This window comes from Ailuropoda melanoleuca, chromosome 11 (genome assembly GCF_002007445.2).
Source record: "Ailuropoda melanoleuca isolate Jingjing chromosome 11, ASM200744v2, whole genome shotgun sequence".
In the NCBI taxonomy this organism is placed as follows: domain Eukaryota; kingdom Metazoa; phylum Chordata; class Mammalia; order Carnivora; family Ursidae; genus Ailuropoda; species Ailuropoda melanoleuca.
The window spans coordinates 79,770,832-79,787,145 of NC_048228.1; the positions used below are offsets into that span (position 1 = coordinate 79,770,832).

Sequence of the window (16,314 nt, forward strand, 5' to 3'; positions counted from 1 at the left end):
GTTATGTATGCACGTGTCTGCAAACTTCAGCCGTGAATACATCTCTGTATTGTCAAAAGAGAAGCCTGAATTGGGACCAACAAAGATTTCCCCAGAGCCTAGAGGTTTCTAAGGAACTTGTCTTCATTAGTAGATCCATGTAGCTGACATAAAGTAAGCCTCAACAAACAGAAACCATTACTACTACTATTCTTCTGGAAGAACAGTTAATTTAGGGGGCATCTTTGTGAGTTCAGGATTTCCGAGCGAGTGGTAGGGAGACTGCCTGGGTTAATGGGAAGGTGACAATGGGCACACCTGTAAACGGATACTTTGCGCAACAATGCACAGCTTAAGTGGGGCCAGTCACCTGGTGGTCAGATGTTTCCCCTGGTCACCAAGGGGGAGACGGTTCTGCCCGGGAACCCAGCTTGATTTCCTGGTTCAAAAATCACACCTGTGAAACTCGATCCAGGTGGGAAATTCTTCTGGTTGACTCTGCTAAAGCCATGGTTCATTATCAAGTTATTTCTCTGGGTCACTCTGAGGTCATCTCTTAATTAGTGACAGCCCGCCCCCCGGGGGGGGGCACAAAATCTACCTTCTCAGCCCCTGCCTCTAAGCCCATCAGAGCACCTCTCTTCTGTTGAGCACTTCCTGGGTGCCAGGCCGCAGGCAAATAGCCTTCTGCACAGCGGTGCACTTAATCCTCTATGACCCCCCCCGGGGGGGGGCGGCTACAAGGGTCCCCACGTCGAGATGAAGACTCTCAGGCCTGCGAAGTCCAGGTGTTTGTCCGAGATCACAGCTAGTGGGTGCTGGAAGCGGCCCTGCAGGCAAGGGCCAGAGCTCTTCCCACCAGCCTCTGCCTCGTGGAAAACCACTAATCCCCCCCCTTTCTCTCCCATGTCACGTGTGTTTATACTGCAAACGAGAACCAAAGATGGCTTAAAATTCTCATTTTTCTCACCTGCTAAAGAGCAGGATGGCCTCTTGTTGCTGACCAGGCTGTCCCTGCCTCGGGCTCTCCAGACGATTCCTCCGAGGCTCTTCATGTGGCATCTCCGCTTGCCCTCATCCGGGCCCAGGATTCTTTCTGGCCTTTCAGAAAACAACAAGCAACAATTTAGCAACTAGTTTAAATCCCTTCAGTGGGGCGAAGAGTCCCCCTTACAGGGGCCCCTGGTTGGAGCAAAGCAAGAGTGCCACCTGGTGGGATATTTGGGTCACTGCCAGCAATGTTCCCTGGGCAAAGGTGGGTGGGCCAGGCGGCCGAATCTACAAGGGCGGACCTTGTCCACGCTGCCTGGGACCCTTCCTAGACAGCTACAAGATCCAACTCAGCACGGTCCAGGCACTAACTTCATGAAGCTCAAAGTCTTACTCCAATGCAAGTTTGGGACTTTAAAGTCATGCCTTTTGGGCTCCGAAGCCTAGTGGGATTAGGGTGAGGTAAAAGGCAGGCCATCCATGCAGGGGCAGAACGGCATCTCATCTTTAAAATGTTGAAATTCTTTTCATCGTGAATTTTTTGCATTAATTTTGACTTTTTATGATTGCACCAAAATATTAGTGATCTTAATTACTGGGTTTGGGGCACCCCTCCCTCACATTTTAACGCACAGGACAGGAGCTACACATGGCTCCCATAGTTCCTCGCACACCGGCCTTTGCTCTGTCACCGCTGAGAATGGTCTTGGGGTCACCACGCTCCTTCCTGCGTCTCCAGAGTCAGCAGCTAACTTGCCTCTGTTTCTGCCAGGTTCCAGAGCCCCGGGCCATGAGGCCAAGCCAAGAGCGCTTGTAGGCCAGGCCCAGCTGAGGGTCTGCCTCAGGGCTTGACTTTCTCAACGTGTCCAAGCTGAAGGCCCACATCAGGCCGTATCACCACCAAACTCTGTGTCTACACTGAGTCATGCTAGGCCTCTGATCCACACCTGAGGTTATGTGGGGAGTTCTTTATCTGGAACTTGATGAGTGGGTTGGGAGGCAGGGGGGATGGTTCTGGAAACCCCTGAAATTTCATACAGGATGATGTCCATTTCCTGGGGAGATGGTGTATCACTTTCTTTCCATTCTCCAAGGAGCCCTTGATCCCCTAGAGAGTAAGAATCACAACAGTCTTTAGAAAGTCTTCAGGCTTTATCAAGGGTCTGTGGGAGAAAGGGCAACAAGAAAGCTCTTCCCATGCCTGGCCACGGAAAACAAGTATCATGGCCTGATCTGTGGTATATCAACAGTTGGGCCATCCTGATGAAAGTCCACACGTTTTTCAAAAATCAAAGGAAGAAAAAATTCCTCTCTCTCAATAAGCTGGAATCTCAGCCGGATCCTGAGAACTGGAGGGTCTCTGCAGCCTTCTTTGTCCTTCCCTCTGTGATTAAAATCTCTTTCGGCCTTACTATTGTTCTCCAGGAAAGTTCTTTTCCAAGATCGAGACTTGCCTCTGGAATACCTTCCACTCTTTGGGCCTCCTTGACTCATCCTTCCAGATCAGCTTTCTCCACATTTCCCAGCAGGGCTGGGCACTTCATACCCTCCCGTTATCACGCAGTTGATTTTCTAGACTGATTTGCATATTTCTGTCTCCTGCGCACAAGACTGTGAGCCCAGGAGGGCAGGAGCCCAGTCTTACTCATTTCTTATCCCCAGCACCTAGCACAGAGTCAATGTGCGTGCATGTGTGTTGGGCAGGGGAGGGGGGTGTTGATGGATGAATAAATAAATAGATCTGTGAGTGAATAACTCCCCCCTCCCCCGGGCACACACACTCCTCCATGCTTTCATTTCCTCCATGAGGAGGGTGAATCTCAGGGGGGCCATTAGTATGCCATGAGACCGAGCCACACNGGGGGGGGGGGGGGGGGGGGGGGGAAGGAGCCACACCCACACCAGCTGCAGGCCTCCAGGCAGCTGTGTGCTGAGGTCACGCAGTCAGCACCCCGCACCACCCTACAGTGGCCACACGGCACACCACTTGCCTCGCCTTCTGTTTGCTGCTCCTGGGTTCAGAGCACACAGTAGGGAGACGCTGACCAAAGGGAGGTCAGGGGCAAGAAAGCGGGTCACCGGTAGATGCCAACTGCCCCCCACCTTGGCAAGGTCCGGGAACCCCGAATCCTCTCTGGGATTCTCTGTCATGGCCATAGGGAGGACCAAAATGAGAAACTGTCGGGCTCTTTCAAACATACTTCAACAGCAGGACGAAGAGCTGAACTTCATGCCCAGAAATGCATTGTCCGTGAACCCAAACAGCCAGTTTTACTTGGCTTCCTCCCCCACGGAATCAGCTTCGTGAGAAGTCTGATAAAATCTGGGGCGGCCACTCTCCGAGCTCCGCTCGTCCAGAGCACTTTGCAGAAGCTGGAAAGAGAGCCGGGCGGAGGGTGGCCCCACCAGCTGGTTTTGTTCCTGCTCAGAAGGGGGGGAAGCCTCGGAGGAGAGGCGCAGGCCCCAACACAGCTGTGGTCGTTACTGAATCATTAGATTGGCCACAAACAAGATAAAAATTTCAAACAACAAAGAGGACTTTTCCGTGGTCTGCCGAATGGGGTTTCTCATTGTGTTTTGGTTCCTTCTGGTGGCGGGGGCTGGCCGGCCGGGCTTCCTCACACCCCCCTGCCTTTGCCAGAAAGCCGCAGGAGCCCCCCCACCTCTCCCACCAATGCTCCCGCTCTCCTGAACGGGGCAAAGGGTTTGTTTTTTTAAGTGTAGGTAAATCCGGAAAAGACTCAGCGTTTGGAGTCATTGTTTCGTGAGCAACAGACTGACCTCCTCTTGTCCGCTTCTCAGAAGTACAGGTCTCTTCTCTGAGGAACACAAAAGCCCACACAGGAAAAGAGAAGAATATCCCAAATTCATGGCTGCGAAAAGGGAAGTCACTTTACTGTTTGTCCTCAAACGTGCACGGCGTTCAAATTCTCCGCCTCTTCCAGATGTCTGCTAGAAATCAGCCACTTGTCCCTGATCCTGCACTTTTCTATGCTGTTCCCGTCTTATCCGTCACCCTAGACCTCAGACCTCTTTCTGTTCCCTTTTATACCTACTAAGTGTGTAATAAATATTGACTGATAGAAAGCCTAGAGCCAAATTAATGTCCAGAGCATTTTTATAAAAATACAAGTCATTTAGAAAGTGTCACTACAGCCAGGACCCTTATATCATGTTTCATCCTCACTGCAATCCTGTAGGGGTGGGTGGGGTTTGTTTTTGTTTTTGTTTTTGTTTTTTTGTTTTGCCTTTTTACAGATGAGAAAACTGAGGCTCAGAAGGATTCTGGGAGTGCAAATTGCTTCTCAATGGTGTGGGTAGAATTCCAGCATGGTCTCACTTGCAAAGTTGAGCTCATCATCTCTTTGGATTTCCCGGGTTTCAGCGGGTGACCCAGGGAAGATTTCAGTGACCAGGACCTAAGGGATCAGCACACTGTCTAAAACACATCAGGGCTCAAAGCAGAGAAAGGCTCACTAGCATGCTGAAGTCGTTCATGCTTTTCCTGCCAGAGTGGCATGGACTGCCCAGGTCAAGCCCTCATTCCCCAAATCCTGCCCTTGCCTCCTAACCATGGCCAGCTCTCCACTCCTCCCCACCCTGGGTAAGTATCAGGCTAAAGTGTCCTTTGTCTGCTCCCCTAACTAGCCCTGAGCTGGGAGGGTGGCACAGTATGGTGGTTCTGAGGATGTGTGTGCCTGCTGACACTTGCCCCAATCAAGCTCATAGCCAATATCCCTGAAATGATCCCAGTACTCTTTGCTAGAGAAGCTAGACCAGACTCCAGAATCCTTCTCAATACAGCATTCCAGGCAGACGCCACCAACCCATCAGCAATGTCCTGAGATGAAGCCTGTCGTTATTGGCGTAGCAAATGATCGGTGGAATTTAACTTCCGTTCCCTTCTATCCTTCCTGCCTGCCTTCCCCAGTGTTTCTGGGATGGGTAGAGGGGTGGATGGGTGGGTGGATGGATGGATGGATGGATGGATGGATGAAGGGAAATTGAGCTTTCACCTTACAGAGGAGCCCTGGTTGGCACCCCTCCTAATTCTGCTGATTTCACCCAGTGCTGATGCTTCTTCGGCAAAACATGCTCTTAGCATGTGGCGTTTGTTATAGGAACTGGTGATTCCTGGGTCATCCTGAGGCCACGGAGGATCCTCAGCGTCAGCACTTTGTTTCTCACTCAGTCTCATTTCCTCCCCCTCGAACATATGCCTGAGCTTCAAAACATCCACTCACCCCATACTTCCTTCTTCTTTTTAAAGCTCAAGCTGACAAGAGAAATTTCTTCTCCCACTCACCTTTTTTTTTTTTTTCTATACAGAGAAGAAAAAACACTTACAATTCCACTGCGGGGTGCATAGGAATGGCCAACGATTAAAAAACTTCTGGGGGTGCCTGGGTGGCACAGCGGTTAAGCGTCTGCCTTCGGCTCAGGGCGTGATCCCGGCGTTATGGGATCGAGCCCCACATCGGGCTCCTCCACTAGGAGCCTGCTTCTTCCTCTCCCACTCCCCCTGCTTGTGTTCCCTCTCTCGCTGGCTGTCTCTATCTCTGTCGAATAAATAAATAAAATCTTTAAAAATAATAAAATAAAAATAAACAACTCTTCTGTGTCTTCGGAGCCATAAGCATCCTTAACCTACGCCATTGGCTGCCTAGAGCTTCTGAATCATCCTATGATTAAGCTATGGATGGGGAAGCATGGTTTTCCAGGGCCTTTTAAGAAGCCCTGCCTTTTGTTTTTGAACCAATCAAGTTATGGTGTTATCAGAATATTCTATCCCTAGCAAAATACCACTTAGTGTTCAAGAGAAAGAAAATGTTAAGAAATTTTTATTCAAGTTAGCTTGAAGAGGAATAAAATAGCTCTTATAAAGCAACACTTTTGAGATTTGAGTACAAGGAAATCAGAAGCATATGGATTGTGTGCTGTTAAAACATGTTTTTGTTTCCCCAGGAAGGAAAAAATACTTGGGAAAAATATATTCGATAAAATGGCATATATTGGAAAATAGCTGGGGATTTTTAAGAAAACCAAAATGTAGCAGGGATGGTCCAACTTCAGTTATTAATATTCTGGAACCAGCTATGGAGTAAAATTAGGTGGTAAAATTATTGTACCATTTCTCATTCCAAGCTGGAAATGACATATTTCTCAGATATTTCTTAAAAAAGAAAAATTATGTACTGAGATCTATGAGATGAGGTTTTGTTTTATTGCCTTTGTTTTGACATTCTGATAATAATTCTTTTCACTGGACTCACAGTCTGGGAAAGTAAGAGTGTGGAGGTAAAGATGGGGTCCTAGAGTCAGACTACTGATTTGAATCACACATCTGCCCCTTCAGCCATGGGATCTCCACAAGACATTCACCTCTCCCTGTGCCCTAGGTTCCTCATCTGGAAAGTGAGAAGAAAAAGAAGATGAATTACTACACTTACCACCTGGGTAAAGCACTTGAAATAAATGCCTGATGCAAAGCAAGTTCTCAGTAAACATTAGCTGGTATTATTTGTCATCTTGCCTAAAATGCTAGCCACTAGACAACACCGTGGCTCAGGTACGCACTTCAAAACCTGACAAACCTTCAGGTAGGCTGACAAAGAAAAAATGAAATAAAATGAAATGCAAGTGGGGACATTACAACCAACTGTAAAGAAATAAAAAGTATTAGGAGAGAATACTATGAAAAACTGTACACCAACAAATTTGATAATTTATAAAAAATAGCAAATTCTTAGAAACGCACAAATTACCTAAACTGACTCAAGAAGAAATAGAAACCACAACAGACCTATACCAAGTAAAGAGAGTGAATCACTCATCAAACCTCCCTACGAAAAAAGGTCCAGGACCAGATGTCTTCACAGGTGAATTCTACTAAATATTTAAAGAAAAATTAACATCAATCCTTCTCAAGCTCTTCCAGTACTCAGTTCTTTCAGGACTCTGCCCTCCCTGACCCTTCTCTATTTCTATAGTATCCCCTTCCCACACACAAATATGCATTCCCCCACCTCAACTTATTTTTCATCATAGCACTGTCACCACCCAATATATTATATACTCATTTTCTTATTTACTCATTGACTCTCTTCTCCTTCTAGAATGTGGGAGCTCTATCAGAGCAGGGAATTTTTTTTCTACTGTTGAATTCTCCATGCCTAAGATAGTGCCTACCACATAGTGGTGCCTATAAAAATTTGTTGGATAAATATACTGTCTAATCATTCTTTTAGTGAAAGAGAATAGAGAAAAATCTAGAGAGGACCTGGGTATTGCAGAACTCTAAGATCTAGCTGACTAGAAGAACATGAATCTTCAGAAGCAGATAACCAAGAAAGTGTTATGTCAGGAAAACAAAGGGAAATGAGATTTCTGAAGAGCAGGGACTGGTCAGCAGTGTCAAATAATGCTGAGAAATCAAGTACAGCAAGAACCAAAATGGCCACTGGATTGAGCTACAAAAGATGAGTGACTAACTTAGTGAGAGGCATTTGGGGGGTATCATAAAGCTAGAAGCCAGAAGCCAAGCTGCTTTCAGGGGTACATGAAGAAGACAGCATATTCTGACAACATTTCAAAGAAGTTTCTTTATTTAAAAAATAAAGAAGAAGAAGATTCAGAGATAAGGAAGTTGCTAGAAAGGGTAGGGGTCAAGTGAGGATATTGTTTTTAAGTGGGCAAGATCTGTAAATGCCTATGGAAGGAACGCAGTGGGGGTGAAAAGAAGCTGAAAATACAGGAGAAGGCAAGGTTCACAGAAGGAAAAGTATGGGAGCCAGACCATAGGACTGAATTTAGCAAGGAACAACCTCTCCTACACCCTCAGACTGGAGGAGAACAGGAGCCAGAGAGCCCACATGACTTACCCACCAGCCCAACCAGGACCCAGGTCTCCAGTGCTCTTTTTTTTCCTATGCAGTTTTTTTTTTCTCTTGCTCAAATTAGAATGTTCAAGGGGCAGTGACAGGGAGAGAGGGGTAGAAACCAAAACTAGTAAATAAAAACTGCTGCCTGCAATAGATTTTTTCACTGAAGACTTTCACAGGGAAGGTACTTCTTCCCACTTAGGAGCTCCCTTCCCTGCAGTGGGAGCCCCATTAGCACAGCACCTCCCTGAAGCCCTCACTCACCCCTTCCCAGGACAGTAGAGGCACTTACCTAATTGGGGAATCTGTGAGAAGAAACAGAGCATGCACAGCCCACCCCCTTCCAGTGTCGTCTTCTTTTTAGGAAATACCAGAGAAAACATGATCTAGGTGAATCTCAAACCCATGGCAAGCATAGCAATAAAGCTCTCCACGCCTACCCTGTGTGGAGGCTAGCAGTGGTCTGACTCTGTCTGCGGCCAGATGGGCAGGTCCGGCCAATATGTGGGCTCAGGATTAGGAAGTCCATTTGCCCACAGATATGTTCCACTTTCTCTAATGTCAGCCTTATCAATAGGAAAGATGTTATTTTGGTGTCTCTCAGCCTCCCTCCTTTGTCTTTTTGCTTTTCCAGTGGATTCAGAAAAAGATGAGGAAGAAGGGAGCTAATTAGTCCAACAGAAGTTATACCATTAAAATCGGCATGTGAAACTTGATTCTCAAAATCATTCTTTTTAAGGTATAAAGACCAAAGAAACATATTTTCTAATTTAATTTTAAAAATGCAAGTGCATTCTTTTCAGAGGAGAACACTCAGAGGGGAGAAGAGGAGAGCCTGATTGCTTTCATGGATGTGTAAAACCCAAAGGACATGCTTTCTTCATTCAGTTGGATCAAAGTACAAAATCACAGTTGATCGTTTCTTCAGCTCTTTCCAGGATTCCACTATTTTCTGTCTGGAAACAGCCATGGCCACATCCACAATTCCAAACTTGAGAAAATGACCCAGAATCATCACATGTGAAGAGGCCGCATGGCAATGACCATTCACTGAGGGTGGGAGAGAAACCTGCCAAAGTACATTCCTTGTTGATGAGAAAAATGCATCAACAATCGTAAAATTAGGTGTCTAGCACCATGTTGAGCCGTGGATCCAGTTTTCAACTCACTTCTTTCCAACTTTTTCAGTGCCAAAGAGTCGATCCTAACAATCATTTCAGAAATAGTCACTGTCACCTTCTCCCATTACTTCAGTCTCCATATTTCAAATTGAATAATATTGGCCTTGACCTACAACTTCTCTCTGCTGCTCCCAAGTTGCTATTTGGAAATTTACCAAATAATCTTTAGGTCTATCAGGGAAGACAAAGATTAGCAGCAAAATCCCTCTTGCAATGTTGTTTGAAAGCTATTTTAAGAAGCAAAGGGGCTGGGGATTATTCAAAGACTTTATGGCACATCAGACTCCGTGGGAGGTTGGAAGTCGAGGGTGGGAATGTGGGCAGGGACTAAAGCAGCTGGTAAAGGCGAGGCCGAAGGAGACTCTGAGCAGAGGCGTGTGGTCTGTGCTCTACCCTGGACCCGCAGTGAATGGCCTCCAATCATCCCGCATTCTTGCAATGGTTGTGCAAATTCAAAGCTCCCAGAGAGAGGATCTGGCCCCTTTGGTTTCTAAGAGCACGCACTTCCCTCTACCACCTGCCCTCCAAAAAAACCAGCCTGTGGTGGGGATCTCCTTGAAAGAGAGAGGGAGTGTTATTGGAGAGGTGGGGTTGGGTGCTGGCGGCAAACCTGGACGAGTGACCCCCATACCTGGGCCCCGTGGGGGAGTCCTGTGAGCATCAGCTCAGTGGCTTGATTTATCCATGATGGTTTATTGCACGGTGATCCTGAGAGCACGCATTCCTCCAAACCGCCGCCACTACATAGTGATTAAGTCCTTCCGAGTAGAGATGCATCAGTGAACAGAACAGAGTCCCTGCCTTTCTACAGTTCCACAGCTTCCTCAGATCATCCACCTCGACTTAGGGGCCACTGAGCTCACCCTTGCTGTTATGAGCCCTCAGTTGCTGTAAAACAGTCCCTTTCAAACCTCAGCTGTCGTCTGATAGAAAGACTGGGAAGGAAGGACACTGCTGGCACAGACTTGAAATATGAAGGACTGAGATCTCTGAGTTCAACTCATCCGCAAATGGAAAAGTGAGCTCGAGCTCAGGGTGGACACAAGGAAATGCAGAATGTGATCATGTCACAGGGGACTGACCACCAGCCAGTGACCCTGAGATGTCAGCAGATGACAGCACAGCTTGCCAGAAACTTTGTACCTGCTGATATTGGCACATATTAGTGCAAACATACATTTCCGTTTCGGTAGATTCTTTTATAAAACTAATAATTTCACATTCAAAGAATGAGCTGAGCTACCTAAAGTGTATAGTGTGTGTGTGTGTGTGTGTGTGTGTGTGTGTGTGTTTTCACCAGCAAGTATGAACAAGAGTTAACTTTTTTCCCTTGTTTTTCATGGTGACATCTGGGCATCCGTGATGGTCAATGTCATGGAAAAATCACAAGCCTTAGGAGTTTCCAGGTCTAATACTCTCAGTTGTTTATCTGTGTCCATGGCCTTGGAGAAGTTTCCTAACTTAGCTGAGGTTTGTTTCCTCACTTATAATATTAGAATAATAATATCTACCCTTTGTCATGCACTTACCATATGCCAGGCACAGTGCTGAAAATTTTAAGTATATTCTATAATTTAATTTTTCCCCCAATCCATTTTGTTTATTTTTTACTTATACTGATTTTGCAAATGAGGAATCCGACCTAGCTCAGCTAAGTAATTTGCCTAAACCTGGAGCCCCTATTCTCCAACACCTCATTCTACTACCTTCTTCCAGGGTGGTTCTGGTAGGACAGGTTCAGCTGCAAGTGACAAAAACCCTCAACAGTCTCCTTCACAGTCATCAGGGACTGCAGCTCCTTCTTGTTGCTTTACCGTTTCCAGCAAGTGACTTCCACCTGGTGGTCCAAGATGGCTGTTCTCATCCAGCCATCATGTCCACATTCCAGTTGGCATAGAAAAGAAGAGACAAAAAGAGGCATGCTTCTTCCTGTTTAGGACACTTCCTAAGAATTGCATGCAACACTTCTGCTTACAACACAGTGACCGCACAGGCACGTGTAGCTACAAGGGAGGCTGGGCTCTGTGGTCTTCTCACAGGAATTCATGTGCCTAGTTAAAAAATGTGGCATTATATTATTAAGGAAGAAGGGAGAGGTGATGCTGGGGGACAATCTCTGGTGTGTGGGGTAATGGAAACTATGCAAGAGGGGCACCTGGGTGGCTGAGTTTGTTAAGCATCTGCCTTTGGCTCAGGTCATGATCCCAGGGTCCTGGGATCGAGCCCCATGCTGGGCTCCCTGCTCAGCAGGGGAGTCTGCTTCTCCGTTTGCCTGCTGCCCCCCCTCACTCATGCTCTCTCTCTCTCTGACAAATAAATAAATAAAATCTTGGAAGGAAGGAAGGAAGGAAGGAAGGAAGGAAGGAAGGAAGGAAGGAACGAAGGAACGAAGGAACGAAGGAAGGAACGAACTATGAGGGAGAAGGTAAAGGAAGCACCAGGTCCCCTGCCTGGCTCAGAGTAGGTCTCTGGAACATAACACTGTCATTTATTAGGATTGACCTCTATCAGTCATCCTGTAGAACACACGCAGAAAACCACAAATTCAAATCAGTGAAGGGAAGGTCACAGAAAAAGGGTAGGAGAAAGAAACATTTTTTAAATCCCCATGATATTATGTATTGGGCCTCTTTTTCCACACAAAAGCACCACCTTTGCTCATCTGCAGCCTCCCCAGGACTGTGTGGAAGGTGATAATGAGAATGGGCTTCAGCAACCATCCTTCCCGGCAGCATCGGGGCGCCCCACGTGACCCACGGGATGATGCTATCACAGGTGACTGCTGGTAAGTAATTTCTACCGCAGCAGTTAATGGAAATGCAGTTTTCATTACAGTAAGAAAATTGAAATCTCAGCCAGCCTCTGTGGGTTCCATCTGACCCATTCCTCATTTCTCATAAGACTGTGTGTTGTTTTCATTCTCCTCGTGATTAACCTTTATCATGAAAGGGTAGGGGGAGCCAAGTAATTGAAATCCCCAGGAAATCTCCACATCACACTGCCATTCAGCAATCGTCCTCAACCATCCTGATACCAGGGCTCCCATCAAGTAGGAAAGGGCCATTTTTAATTTGAGGTTGGGATATTATCTAGGAGGGAAAGTTCCAGATGGCTGGACTGAATTGAAGCGACAGACAAGCAACCAGTATGGAAGGGGGGAGAGGAAAGGGAGAGAGGAGGAGGGAGGGGAAAGTGGCAGCAGAGGGACCCATGTCATTGACAAATCCTCAAGGGTAGAGGACAGCTCCCTGTGGCTGGGAGGTATGTGGGGCATCCATACGATGAATGCCTTCCACACAAAGTATATTTTCAACTCACTTTGCCTCTGGCTCTTTGAATTGCCGGTGATCTGTGGCTCCACAGAATTTCTCCTTTGTTAGAAAGAAGTTAGCTAAACATGACGCAGACTTGCTCCTTCAGATGCCCCTTTCCCTGAATTCACGGTCCTTGTCCCTCTGCTCCCGACCTCTCAAGAGCCCCATGTCCTTTCCTGTCACAGCCAGCTCCTCCCTTGTACCACTCACTCAACAGAATGAGCAAGGAGCTAATAGATTTGCAGCAAAGCGAACGTCTGCTTGGCCACGTGAGTCGAGGCGCTCAGTTTCGTAATTTTGTTGAGAAAGCAAAAGTGCACTAGAGACCCTCCCTTTCGCAGAGGCTCACCCTGTTTAAGGTTTTATCTCTTCCCTGTTTTTTCCTGTCACTGTTCATCACGTGACCAAATGGGGCCCAACTGCCCGGAACTGATACTCTACCAACCACGTGCAAATAATTTCCAGAAGGGGGACTCTGGTAAAATCAGGAAGGAGCCATTTTAGCAGCCAGTTGGACTCAAAGGTTTCCCAAAACCTACACATGCTCCAGCCATGACCAATTCAATGTGAAGTAGTGATGGGGGGCATTGACCTACTCCATCCTGAAGAGCTGAATGCCTTTCCTCTTTGATTGCTCAAAGATGTTCACAGAGGGAAAACTGTCTTTTCCCTTATTCATTCATGCATCCTCAAATTCTTCTTCTTGCCCAGTCTCTCTCTTTTAGGAGATACTCATTTTGCCTTGATTGGCAGGAGTTCATTGGCACTGGCACCACATTCATCCATTAGTCTCTTGGAGAGCATGCTCTCCAACTTGCAAGCCAACTAGGATGGCAGGCTGGGGAGCATTTCACTGGTCAGTTAGGTTCAGGTTCAAGCCTGGAAGCTTCCTTGTCCCCACTCTTCCTCTTGAATCCTGTTTCATTTGCATCTGTGTATGTGGGAGACACTGGAGCCTGATGATGGCAGGACTGCTAGGAAACCTACTGAGTCTGACTCATCCTCATTTTCTCCTTCTGCATCCCTAAATCCAGGGAAACCACGGGGTGTCCCCTCCAAAACCCCAAATAGGGAGCTGATTCCTGCTCCTTGGCCTTCTGCAAAAAGGCAGGCCAGCAGTGCCCGTGGACGGAGAGTGGACCAAGGCAGGAAAGACTCACAGGGTATTGATTTCAGAGTACTGGAACCTTAGGGATCATCCACCTTTGTCACTTTACAGAGAAGAGTGCCATGGTCAAAGTTGCATGCCAACCCATGGCAGAGCCAGGCCAAGAGACAGAACCTCGGACTCCCAGTTCAAGGCTCTCTTCACTGTGCCCAGGGTGCCCGATGGAATGCTGATGATTTGTACCAAATGGCATTTGCCCCAAACGCTAGAGTTCCCAACACCATAGGAAGATACCGAAGGGACATAAAAGGTAGAACCGCTGGCAGAGAGAGCGGGGCAGAAACTTCTTTTTCTTTATGGCCATCTGGTATTCTATTGGCCTCTTCACAATGGGAGAATTGAATGATCTGACGGTCAGGAGGACAGCAAAAGAAATGAAGCAAGGGGCGCCTGGGTGGCTCATGTGGTTAAGAGTCTGACTTCCACTCAGTTCATACTCTCAGGGTCCCGGGATCAAGCCCCATGGTGGGCTCCACGCTCAGTGGGGAGTCTGCTTCTCCCTCTTCCTCTACCGCCCCCCTGCTCATGCTCTCTATCTCTCAGATAAATAAATAAAACCTTTTTTAAAAAAATGAAGCAAGAGGGTCAGAAGAACGTACCATGGTGGCTGGGAGAGTAAGTGGTGCAACCAGCCGGCATGGGTCTAAATCCCACTCTCTCACTTACTAGCTTTCTGCAACTCAGTTCACTCAGCTATAAAATGGAGATGATCTATGTGCTCCAAAGGTTAGGATTAAATGAGCCATTTCATGGAAAATACTTAGGACAGTACCGGGCACATAGCTAGCCATTGTTCTATTACCAGGAAAGGAAGCATGAGGACAGCCCCGAGAAAGCCACAAGACCTCTCTCAGGCTGACTGTAAGTAAATCCCCCTTCCTGTTTCTGGCCGTGTTGCTAGGACAAAGAACTCGGTGAGGGAAAGGGCCTGGATTTTACAACCGTATTAGTTACTCTGGGGCTAAGTTGCTGTGACAGAGAGGCCTCAAAACGCCATGACTTGGGGCGTCTGGGTGGCTCAGTGGGTTGAACTTCCGACTCTTGGTTTCGGCTCAGGTCATGATCTTGTGCTGGTGGGATCGAGCCCCGTGTAGGGCTTCTGCTCAGTGCACAGCCTGCTTCAGATTCTTTCTCCCTCCCCCTCTGCCCCTCCCTGCTTGCACACGTGCATGCACACGCTCTCTCCTCCCCCTCTGCCCCTCCCTGCTTGCACACGTGCATGCACACTCTCTCTCTCTCTCAAATAAATAAATTAAATTTAAAAAAAACCACAATGATTTACAGAACAAAGAAGATTATTTCTCTGTCACATCGCAATCCTGACATAAACTGTGCTGGTCAGTGAAGGAGCTCTGTTTCTTTATGACTATTTGGGGACCCTGGTCCTTTCCAAGTCGTTGCTCGGCCAACCCCCTTTGGATCTCGTCAAACCGAACCCCCCCACGTCCGGATTTTAGCCAGCAGGTGCAAGGAAGGCGTGAGGAGAAGGCATACCCGTGGACTTAAGGCTCAAGCCGGAAAGTGGCACCATGATCTCTGCTCACACTTAACTTGCAAGAATTGTGTCACACGGTCACAGAACCCCTCACTGCAGGGGAGGCTGGGGATGGAGTCCAGCTGCGCAGTCACGAACCCAGTGAGGAGGGGAGAGAGACCTACCTCAAATCCAGTTCTTTTGTTTACCGACGGTGTCTAGGGGCAAGTTATGGAAACTCTTTCTACCTCCTCTGGCTCATTCATTGAACCGGCTCGGTATCGTCAGTCGCTCTTCCGTTCTGCAAGTATTTCTTGAGCACCTACTATGGGCCGGACTCTGTTCGAGGTCCGGGGACGCAGCTTTGAACAAGACAGACCACGCCCCTTCCGCTCTGGAGCGGATTCCCTATAAGGCTAGTGAGGAGCCTTCTGAGGACTTTTTCTTTTCATCCCAAATCGATATTCATTTTCATGCTGAATTTTACATTCTTTTTTTTTTTTAATTGTTTTTCTAAACAAGGACCTCAGATTTAAATGCTCTGCAGCCTCACAAAATTTGGATCTGCCCCTGTTGTTCTCAGGGAGCTAACAGCTTAGCTGGAAGAAAGAAAGTGCACAGTTAACAAACGTATCCAACATGAGATGATGGCGAGCGTTATGTACGGTACGGTCACGGGGAGGAGAGAGAGCCCTGCGGTATTCAGTGCAGCCTCGTGAAGTCATGGGCTGAAACCTCTCTTTTGATGGAGACTTCTCATTAGGATTATAAAAGAAAAGATGAGGGGCGCCTGGGTGGCTCGGTCGGTGAAGCGTCTGCCTTGGGCCCAGGTCATGATCTCAGGGTCCTGGGATCGCCTCCCGCATCAGGCTCCTTACTCGGCGGGGAGCCTGCTTCTCCTTCTGCCTGCCGTCCCCCCTGCTTGTGCTCTCTCTCTCTCTCTCTCTCAGAAATAAAAAAATAAAATTTAAAAAGAAACAACAACAACGATAAAGACCTAGATTTTAGAGATATTTAAATATCAGTTTTTCAGAGCTTAGATACACTCCAGACTTTTAAGGGTTACTTCTATCTGTACTGTCTAGGCTTCTCCACGTCTGAGGTCCTAACTAGCCTTTTTCACCTCCCACATGAAACCCCGACATGCAATTCCTTATTCCAGAGTTCTTTCTTAAGTCCCTTCTTAAGGTGGGAAGGAAACTGGGCGTTGACGAGCCCACCCCAGAGAGGCTGCGGACTCGCCCTAAGACTCGTAGCGAGGGCACGGTCAAGCTAAGCTGGGGCCTCCATCTCGCAATTCCCCTGTCTGTAATCAAAACCAGCGACA

At 47.4% G+C, this 16,314-nt stretch overlaps 1 long non-coding RNA gene across 1 annotated transcript; it reads left to right on the plus strand.

Annotated features, from left to right (window-relative positions):
* The first annotated feature begins 11,398 nt into the window (after window positions 1–11,398).
* Window positions 11,399–15,859, plus strand: LOC117804449. The gene is made up of 4 exons (XR_004628910.1): window positions 11,399–11,456; window positions 11,700–11,816; window positions 14,319–14,374; window positions 14,798–15,859. It is a non-coding gene; the product is annotated as an uncharacterized LOC117804449 (long non-coding RNA).
* Window positions 15,860–16,314: the final 455 nt, after the last annotated feature.